This window comes from Eretmochelys imbricata, chromosome 1 (assembly GCF_965152235.1).
Source record: "Eretmochelys imbricata isolate rEreImb1 chromosome 1, rEreImb1.hap1, whole genome shotgun sequence".
In the NCBI taxonomy this organism is placed as follows: Eukaryota; Metazoa; Chordata; order Testudines; family Cheloniidae; genus Eretmochelys; species Eretmochelys imbricata.
Genome location: NC_135572.1, coordinates 138,582,105 through 138,592,354, shown reverse-complemented (window position 1 = coordinate 138,592,354; position 10,250 = coordinate 138,582,105).

The window sequence follows — 10,250 nt, the reverse complement described above, 5'->3', positions numbered from 1 at the left end:
TGCCATGGTGGGTTGTAGGTCACCATGTAGCACCATGGTGAAGGTTATAAAATAAAATAACTCACAGCCAATCATCATCATCATAAATATATATATATATTCAAAATCATGTTAAACAAGTTGTACTATTATACTCCTTTTGAAAGGAAGTTTTCCCCCTTCCTTCCACCAGTTTTGACTTTTGTTTGTCATAAATCAAGGGATTAGACAATGTATTGAGCTTTGTATCAGGAAAGCAATTTGAACAACCACTTATCACAGCTCCCAGGTCTTCCATTCATAGGGTAACTAAACACAGTCTCCCTATATTAGGCTCTCTGGTTACATCATGCTGACAGGGGGACAGACACAGGTGACTTTCGCAAGAGTTAGTACATTATTGCAAATCAACAAGGGCAGTGGTAATAAAACCAAATCTTCTACCTGCAACATGGTTCTTACCTTGTGAAGCTGGCTGTGGGAGCACTTCCAAATAAACACTGCTTCTTTATGTGGTCTCTGCCCATTTAATTTGAAGATGTATGCCTGACCAGAATTTTATGAATAGTAGTATTAAAAAATATCTAGTACCATACACTTGCAGAGCACTTTACACATTTGTTGTCTTGTTTCAAAGGGCCCTGTTCTGTCAATTACAGAGCAGGTTTCTTATTTTCAAACTAAAATTTTATGGAATATTTTTGTAATTGAGATTAACATTATGATGGAACAAGAAAAGGAAAGGAGGTACGCCGTGGCAATTCCAGCCCCCACATATCTGGAAACGGAAGAAGCACGAGAATCAGGCTAGTCTCAATCCCCAAATTAATTTAATTAAAAATGTATTAGCAACAATAAACAGCATTAATCTACTAAACTACAGTTATATGGTCTAGTCAGTGGTTACTAATTACACTTCAGAATCCGTTTCCAGGGCTCTGGAACACAATACCATCTACTACCATAATGTACAGTTCAAATAAAAAAAGTGCATTGGTAAAAATGTTATCAAGTTGTTCCATGTTTAGGTCCTGATCCTGCACCACTGAAGACGATGAGCCAGACTCTCATTTCCATCGAAGCCACTTTATACTGCTCTAATAGTACAAAGGAGCCTTAAAGTGGGTACAAATGTAATTTAATTTACTTCTACTTTAAAGCCCCATTAGACTGCCAGAGCAGTGTAAAGTGCCCTTAGTGTAAATGGGAACCATGCCCCATGGCTTTGTCATTGAATTCCATGGATACAGGCTCAGACCTTTATTTTCACAAATATATGCTTCCACATAATTGAGTACTCTGCTAAATAGAAGGTAATTAGGCAGTGTAAGATTTAACACAAATCACTTTTGTCTAATATATTTTCTAACAATATCATAATGGGGTTTTCCTTCCCCAGGAGCTGGGTTGTAGGGGGGTGTGGTTTGAAAAGCCATGGGGAATGTTAAATGAAATAGTGTTCTTTTGGAGGGTGGAGCTTCCTGTTGCCAGCTCTAAAATAGACAGGCACTGTTGCCTGAGGGCTTTGCCTGCATCCAAGCTTTTGTTGGACTTTTGACACTGGGGTCTTGCCTCATTTATTTGGCACCACCTGATGCATTCAATTTTCTACTTGGGTCACGTGCTGTCCTTGGGATTTGGGCCTACTAGAACAAGGCTATCTAAAGAAAACCTGTGAGAAAGTTTAAAATAATTTTACACAGAATGAAATTCTATCTTGAACGGATGGAACCAAATCTGGGTGAAGGATGTTAAAGGAAAAGCAATTGTGATGATGTACGCTGACATCCCAACGTCACACCTCCTCATTTCACCCAGTGCAGCAGTCAAATATAACCAATGCTATTTTACTGCTGCCCTCAAGGTCTTAATGGATATGGTACAGAGACCATCAGTGAGATGAAGGCTGAAGTATCACCAGAGGTGAAAGGAAGCCGGTACGCCCCAGTACGGCGTACCAGTAAGAGCCGGTGCGCCGTACTGGGACCGGCTTTCCCAGAGGGCAATTTAAAGCCCTGGGGTAGCAGAGGCAGGGTGGCAGTGGGGATTTAAAGGGCCCTGGAGCTCCAGCCGCTGCTACCACCCCAGGGCCCTTTAAATCCCCACCAGAGCCCTGCTGCCCGAGCCCTGGGGTAGCGGTGACAGGGATTTAAAGGGTCGGGGCAGTAGCGGGGGCTGGAGATCCGGGTCTCTTTAAATCCCTGCCAGAGCCCCGCTGCCGCTACCCCAGGGCTTTGGCAGCAAAGGCTCTGACAGGGATTTAAAGGGCCCCGGGGGGCGGGGGGTAGCAGTGGCTGGGGCTCACACAGAGCTTCTCGCTTCTTCTACCCAACCCAGAAATTCTAATTAATTAATTCTGTGTCTTGCCACCCCAACCTCTTATCTACCTCTTCCCCAGTTGAGCTGTTAATTATGCACCCCCAGCCTCTTGCCCCTCAGCGTACCTCTCCTACACCTGCAGCTCCAGGAATTATTCACCCCTTCTCCATTCGCAGCCCAGTTTTTCAGGGATGGAAAGGGGGAGGGAGGAGAAACAAAGAGCAGACTGATCAATTTTTCACAGGAAGGGAGTCGGGAACAGGCATCTTGAGCTGCTGGGCTCTTTCTGCTCCCTCCTCTCCGCTTTCCTCTTGCAACAATTATGTCAGCTGCTCCCTCTTTTCCATACTACCTGAAAACTCCTCTGGGCTTCTAAGAGGGAGTGGAGGTGGGAAGGGTTGTGCTTCCTGCAGCAGCCCTGATTGGTTGCTCTTCCCCAATAGGTGGGGATATGGAGAAGGCTGCCAATCAGAGGGAATTTCTCCCCCTTCTTCCCTCCCTGAAGAGCTTTCATTTCATCCCAGCAAAGGCCAAAAATCACATTACTCATGATGCAATCGTGAGAGAGTTGGTCACACTGCAGCTGTAGTGTTCCAGAAAAAACACAGTGCATCCAGGAAGTTACAGAAACTGAAGCAATTTCTGAGATAGTTGGGCCTGCTAAAAGCAATGTATTAGGCCTAGTGCTTTTTAATGGATCTGGCAACGAATGGGAAGCCTGCATAGGTTGCAAAGGACTGGTGTTATATGCTCTTGGGTGGTGTGTATATTACATATACATACACACACTCTTCCAGCATGCAGGCCACTGCCTGGCAAACAAGCTGCAACTATTTTGTGCCTTTTTTTTACCTTCAAGCTGCACACCGCATTGACCTCGGGCAGTCATCCTTAATTGATGGTGAGATCATAAGGTTTGCTGCTCTTCGAAAGTCTTCTCAGTATCACTTTAGCATCAGCCTTTTATGCTAGGTTGCTAATTGTGGTACGTCAGGGAGAAAAATCAGTGCTTTTACATACAAAACGTCTCCCCCCTTCCACAGCACCTTGACTTTTCCAGAGATTTTATGTTTTGTTTTGTTTTTTAAAAAAGGACATTCACAGTCATCTAGCAGCCAGAGATGATTATCTTACCTATAGAACAACCTATTCAGTGATATTCTTTTGTCGTCTTTCCTGATTTTTCCTCCCAATTCAAGCGCTCTTGAAAAGAGCTTGTTCTTCCACCGATCACTGTAGTCCTATGAGTTCATTCCATGCCTTTCTTTTAGTTATTTTGGATCATCACTTTAGAATCAGAAATTAAATGTCAACATAACTAACATTTTGAAAATGCAATCAATTTCACCATGATTGAAGGAAAACAAGCAATTTAGACATTGGAAGGAGGCCTGGTAATGTTAAGTGAAACAAAATATCAAATTGTCCCATTCCTACCACAGCCTCGGTCGTTTTCAAACCGATTCTCTCTGACCCATCGTCTCATCAGTAAGGCGCTCCCTGCGTCACAGATGCGTATGTAGCGCTGGTGTTCTGCAATGGATACCTCCAGTTCAGTTCTCTTGCTGAGTTTGCCCAGTTTCACTGCAGGTTATTTACTACACTGATTATTATTCAGCTCCAAAGGACATAAAAGAAGTAGGAGTTGACCTTATTTGGCACAGATTTGCAGCTGTTACCATGCCATTTTTTTCTCTCTCAGAGTCTTACAGGCCCTACTACCGTGATTTTTTTCTGACTTCATAGAGTCTGTCTCTAAGTCAACTGCCATGCTCATTTCGAACATTCTCCAAGAATTTCTGTGCTGTCACACTCTAATTCTTAACTTCTAAATTTTTAGGTGACTTCACTACATGTAACAAATCTACACACACATGGGATTTCACCATTATTCTTGTTCTGCACAGTATAGCCATTTGGAACTTCATGGCAAGAACAAGGATAGCACTCAGTTTCTGGTCCAGAAGCCCAGGCCCCTGTCACTCGAACTAAAGGACCATCTCCATTGATGGGTTGCAGTATATGGGCTGTGACATACAGCTGAGCAGTTCTGATTCCATCAATAATTGATTCTGATCAATCACATGTACTGAAAGCCATCAAACTCTAAGTTATTAAGGTACAAAATCTGCCCTTTGATTTTAGCTCTCTTTTTTTCAGTCTGATGCCAATCCAGTGATTAATTTGCAATATTTACAAATTTTTTATCCAGTCTGAGTTGCTTGGAGAGGCACACTCTGAAAGTCCAGGGACTACTGAGAACCACTAATACAATAACATTAAATTGTACAAATATATCTGACCCAGTTTGAATATCTAAACCAAAAGTGAACTAAACCAACCCCACAAGCCAACCACTTTATTTATACCTGATCTAAGTATAATACAACACATTAACTTATTTTTGACAAAGTAAGACTGTCAGCAGTCATTGTAATCAGAAAGATTAACAAGAAAAACCAAATCCGTGTATAGGAATATGCAGTACTATAAAGATTACTGGCTTCTATCTCAAGCCAATGAAAACTCTGTTATGCTGTTATGGTTAATGGCAATGTATTCTATTTATTTGAGATATGTTCCCACCCAGATGCAACTAAGCCTATTAATCATACAGCTAGAGGATAATGACTACATAAAAAAAATACTTGGATGTATTCATTATATCAGATTGCTCAGGGTGAACTGTTTCCACCTGGAAGATAATAGAGTTTGTTTCATTACTGGTCTTCTGCAGGCAGCTTTGATGGCAACATTCAGTAGCTTATTAGGATACCTAACATAGTACATTTGGCAGCACACAAAGGACGTTTTAATTTTATACACCTATTGTGAAAAGGTCACATAGATTTTCCTTCGCGGAATATTGTAATACATTGTCGTATACTTTACACTTTAAAAAAAACAGAAAACTGAGATGTCTGGTTATGAAACTAAATTATATTATAATAAACAATGAGCTGCCTCATATGGTGGCTTTAATTTACTCTAAACGCATCATATTTTGATGGTAAGACTAATTCTTTCACCCAGTAAGGGAAACTGAAATCACAAATACATAATCATTTCACAATGTCAATGGAGTGACTCTCCTTCATTCAGACCGTCTGCCAAAGGTTAAAAAAAAAAGGGTGCAGGGGGAGGAGCAAAGACAAACAAACCTAACAGAAAATGAAAATAAAAGAAATTAAAGATGCAGGACAATTATCTGAGCTTAATGTCTGATTAGGACCATACTAGAATTACCATACTAAATCTGACCAGTAGCCCAGATAAGGGAATTTACTTCCTAGCCCAGGCAGTTAGTTCTTAGCTTATTTCCTGAAGCCTGAGGAATTATATCCTTTGTAAATTTGTTCTAAGTAATGTAACTGGATATTTACATTATCTTTGTACATATGTAACTCTTTTGTGAATCTTACTAGCTCTTGTTCTCCATGTTATCTGATGGCAATGTGCTGTGTAAAACAGTATTTCCATTTATCCTGTCAATTTCCTTGAATGCCCCCTTGTTCTTGTAAACTGAGAACGGGTAAATGGGAGTCAATTTGCCTACTCCACATTATCCATTATTTTATATCTCTCTATCATGTCTCCTCTTATTCCTCTCCAATCTAAACTAAAGTCTTTTCAATCTGTTCTCATAAAGAAGCCTCTCCATGATAACTGTCATCATCCATCCTTGAACCGTATTTCTGCTTTAGCTTTTTGAGACTAAGTGACCAGATCTGTACATTTAAGGGCATGTCGTACCATTGATTTATGTAACAGCATTGCATGGTTTTTGGTCAAGCTCCTTTATGTGCTATCCCGCCTTTCCTTAGAAATCCATTTAGATAGCTGCTCTCACAGACTTTGACAGGACTCAGAATACTCTGACATCCACCTTTTTCTTCAGCAACAGTTCCAGGCAGATATAAACAGCCGAATAGATTTTTTTTGTTCAGAAATATTCCAGGACTGTTAATTTAAACACAAAAAGAAAAGGAGTACTAGTGGCACCTTAGAGACTAACCAATTTATTTGAGCATAAGTTCTCGTGAGCTACCGCTCACTTCATCGGATCCATATATATAAAAGACAATTATGCAATAGGCAAAGTAAAAAAAAAAAGACAAAAGTAATGTAGTGTACTAAAACCATACTGAGAATCACCAGGCTTTTAGACAGAAAGGAAAGTAAACAGACTCTTCAGAAGGTAATTAGAAACAACCATTACAAACAGTCATGTCTGAAGGAGGTTAAAGCAATGTACTGTTCTGTTTCCTTGTTGAGTTCCACTTCTATATGGTGAATGTCAATGAAAAGAGCATTCTCATGGTATGGCAAATTCAGGCAAAGCAGCTCCTCTAAGTTAACCACCTTTCTGCCATTTTTTAAACCAGATCCTTTTAGGCCACCTCTCTCACCCCAATATCAGCCTATTTTTCCAGTCTGTTCAAGCCTCTGTTTGATTCTCAGACCTCAAATGCTGAATTTCCCTGTTTCCACTGAAGGCAATGGGAGTGGTGAGTATGTCTCTGAGGAAAGAATTTGGACCTAAGACTTTTGAGCAGTCTCCATTTTCTTTCTTTCTTTCTTTCTTTCTTTCTTTCTTTCTTTCTTTCTTTCTTTCTTTCTTTCTTTCTTTCTTTCTTTCTTTCGGCATAGCTACATTAAATTTTAACATACTGCATCATACTTTATTTGTTCAGGATCAGGTTAATATTCTAAGAAACTGCTTAAAGCTTCTGGCTTGTAAGCACTTGTTAGCCAACACATATATGTTAGGTTAGCCACACTTGTTAGCCAACACATTATACAGATGCCTGGCAGTTACAAGAGCTGAACTGGCCTATGTTTTTCCCAGAGTTCTGTTCCCTCATGCTAAGCTACAGCCCACAATGCTCTGCAGTTGTACAACTCAGCATTTGGGTGCTTTTGGGTGCTTTTACCCTATACTATACAGATTTCATGGAGGAGAAGTGTTTCTCAAATTGGGGTCCTGACCCAAAAGGGGGTTGTGGAGGGTTGCAAGGTTATTTTAGGGGGGGGTCACAGTATTGCCACCCTTACTTCTGTGCTCCCTTCAGAGCTGGGTGGCCAGAGAGTGGCACTGCTGACTGAGGGCCCAGCTCTGCAGGCAGCAGCGCAGAAGTAAGGGTGGCAATACCATACCATGCCGTCCTCACTTCTGCGCTGCTGCTGGTGACAGCTCTGTCTTCAGAGCTGGGTGCCTAGCCAGCTGCCACCGCTCTCCAGCTGCCCAGCTCTGAAGGCAGCGCCGCTGCCAGCAGCAGCGCAGAAGTAAGGGTAGCAGTTCGGCAAACCCCTTACAATAACCTTGTGACCCCCCCCACACAACTCCTTTTTGGGTCAGGACCCCAACAATTGCAGCACCATGAAAATTCAGATTTAAATGGCTGAAACCATGAAATTTACTATTTTTAAAAACCTATGACTGTGAAATTGACCAAAATGGACTGTGAATTTGGTAGGGCTCTAGTCATTCTGTTTAAAATGTAGATCCTTCACTGCAGCATCAAGTAAGCAGGTCAGGGGATCTCTAGGAAGCCACCATTTTGTTATAAGATGAATCTCTTTAATAATTTCCTCCCAAAACTATGACAGGTTTCAGAGTAGCAACCGTGTTAGTCTGTATCCGCAAAAAGAAAAGGAGGCCTTGTGGCACCTTAGAGACTAACCAATTTATTTGAGCATGAGCTTTCGTGAGCTACAGCTCACTTCATCGCAAGCATTCAGTGGAAAATACAGTGGGGAGATTTATATACACAGAGAACATGAAACAATGGGTGTTACCATACACACTGTAACAAGCGTGATCGTGTAACGTGAGCTATTACCAGCAGGAGAGTTGTGGGGAAAAAACCTTTTGTAGTGATAATCAAGGTGGGCCATTTCCAGCAGTTGACAAGAACGTCTGAGGAACAGTGGGGGAGGGGAATAAACATGGGGAAAAACCATGGTTTTACTTTGTGTAATGACCCACCTTTTCTTTCTCCCAAACTATCTAATTCCTGGATACAACAGCCACATGTACAAGTATGTTCCCTTTCCCCACAATTCCTCCACCAGAGAGCTTCCATGGCAAAAATATGATGGATCATAATTGGAATCAAATGCCATCTATACAGTCATTTATAAACATTTTCTTTAGGAGCTACACAAATTGAAGATGTATATCCCCTTTCCCATATAGTGACCCACTTATCCAGCTCAATTTCTTTTATCCAAATCCTTCTCCCATCTTTTCATCTGGGTTGTTTTCTTACCAAGAACTTTGTCATGCTCAGCTTTTCCAAAATGATTTTTACTTAAATTAACCAAGTTAACCAAGGGGATAATTGAAATATTATAATCTCCATGTTAGGTATAGAGACATTCCAGAGACAAGGACAAAGATGACTGATTTTGTTGATGCTTAGCAAACATGCCCTGTGCACCAAGCTATGACTGGTAAAGGATGTCTCTAAGGTTTTGCTGACGTCTACAATACTATGGCCAAAATAAGATAATGAACTAGTTACAGGTTTGGTGCAGTCTATTGCATGGGGCTGTGCAAGCCTGGCAAAGTCTTCAAAAACATACAAAAGATAATAGACAAGAAGTAATGGAAAGAAATGTGAAACCCTCAACCCTAGTGTATATAGAGGTGGAGTGTGCTCAGATTTTGAGACAAATTGACCAGTTGCACTGCTGCCTCCTAGATCTGTGGTAACATATTGTTTTTCCTTTCTGTGTTATGTTGTTTTAATCTTTGATTAATAATCTTTGATTAATAAAGTTGATTAAATAGCGTATCTGTTTGACATCTCTTGTTACTGAATTAAGTTGAACCTGTACCAAATTATTATGAATAGCTATAGTTGGGCTCCAGTCTTGTTCAAGTTTTACTCAGTGTTTGGATGGTCTATTGATCCAGTTGATCACATCTTTTAACTGTAATGCATAATAAGACAAATTAGGGAAAGTTAGTCCATCCCACTTTGTAGGCTTTTATAGAACTTTGGAACTCACCGTTTGTCTTTTATGTTTCCTGGTTAATTTTAATAGCGCATCCTATCTTCTTTTTTTTTTTAATGTCATGTCAGGGATACCAACAGGGATGCACTGAAACAAAAATACCTTTGGGAGGACATTCATCTTTACCAAGGCTACCCTACCTAGCCAAGCAATTTCATATTTGTTCCATTCTTTCAAGTCTTTTATTATTTTATTTCACAGTGTAAGGTAATTTATCTTTAAAAGATATTTATGTTTCTCCACAATATTTATTCCTAAATATTTTAAAGATTCCTTTACTTATTTAAATGTATGTAGCTGACACCAGCTGGTTTTGACCCTTTCGGGAATATCAATTCCTAAAATTTCTGACTTCTTGTTTGTTTTGAAGCCTAATACCTGCCCAAATTCCAAAGCTTCCATTTAACTACATCTCTTTATCACTATAACCAGTTGGATATAATATCCATTATTTATTGGAATGTCTTAGCCCAATTTTGTTCTTGTGGACTTTGGACAGTTTCTTCTGCTCTCATGTTGTCTTGAAGATGCATCTCTTTTAATTATTCTGGCTCTCCTTGATCTCACTGATCCCCAGTGATTTCTTGGTGACCTGTAGGACAGAAGCTTTTGATCCCATCCAGATTGTTCTAGAGTTGATTCACAATTCCCATGTCCATAAGTACTTGTTTCCCTTCTTTTGCATCTGTCCTTCTATTTAAAGGACAGTCTAAATGGGAACCCCCTTAAGGCCTGTTATGCTTTGGAATAGGCTTCCAAGGGAGGTTGTGGAATCCCCATCATTGGAAGCTTTTAAAAACAGATTGGAAAAACTTACCTGTCAGGTATGGTCTACTTGGTCTTGCCACAGAGCAGGGGGCTAATTCAATGACTTGAGGTCCCTTCCAGGTCCCTACATTTCTATGATTTATATCTTATATTGTTCTTTC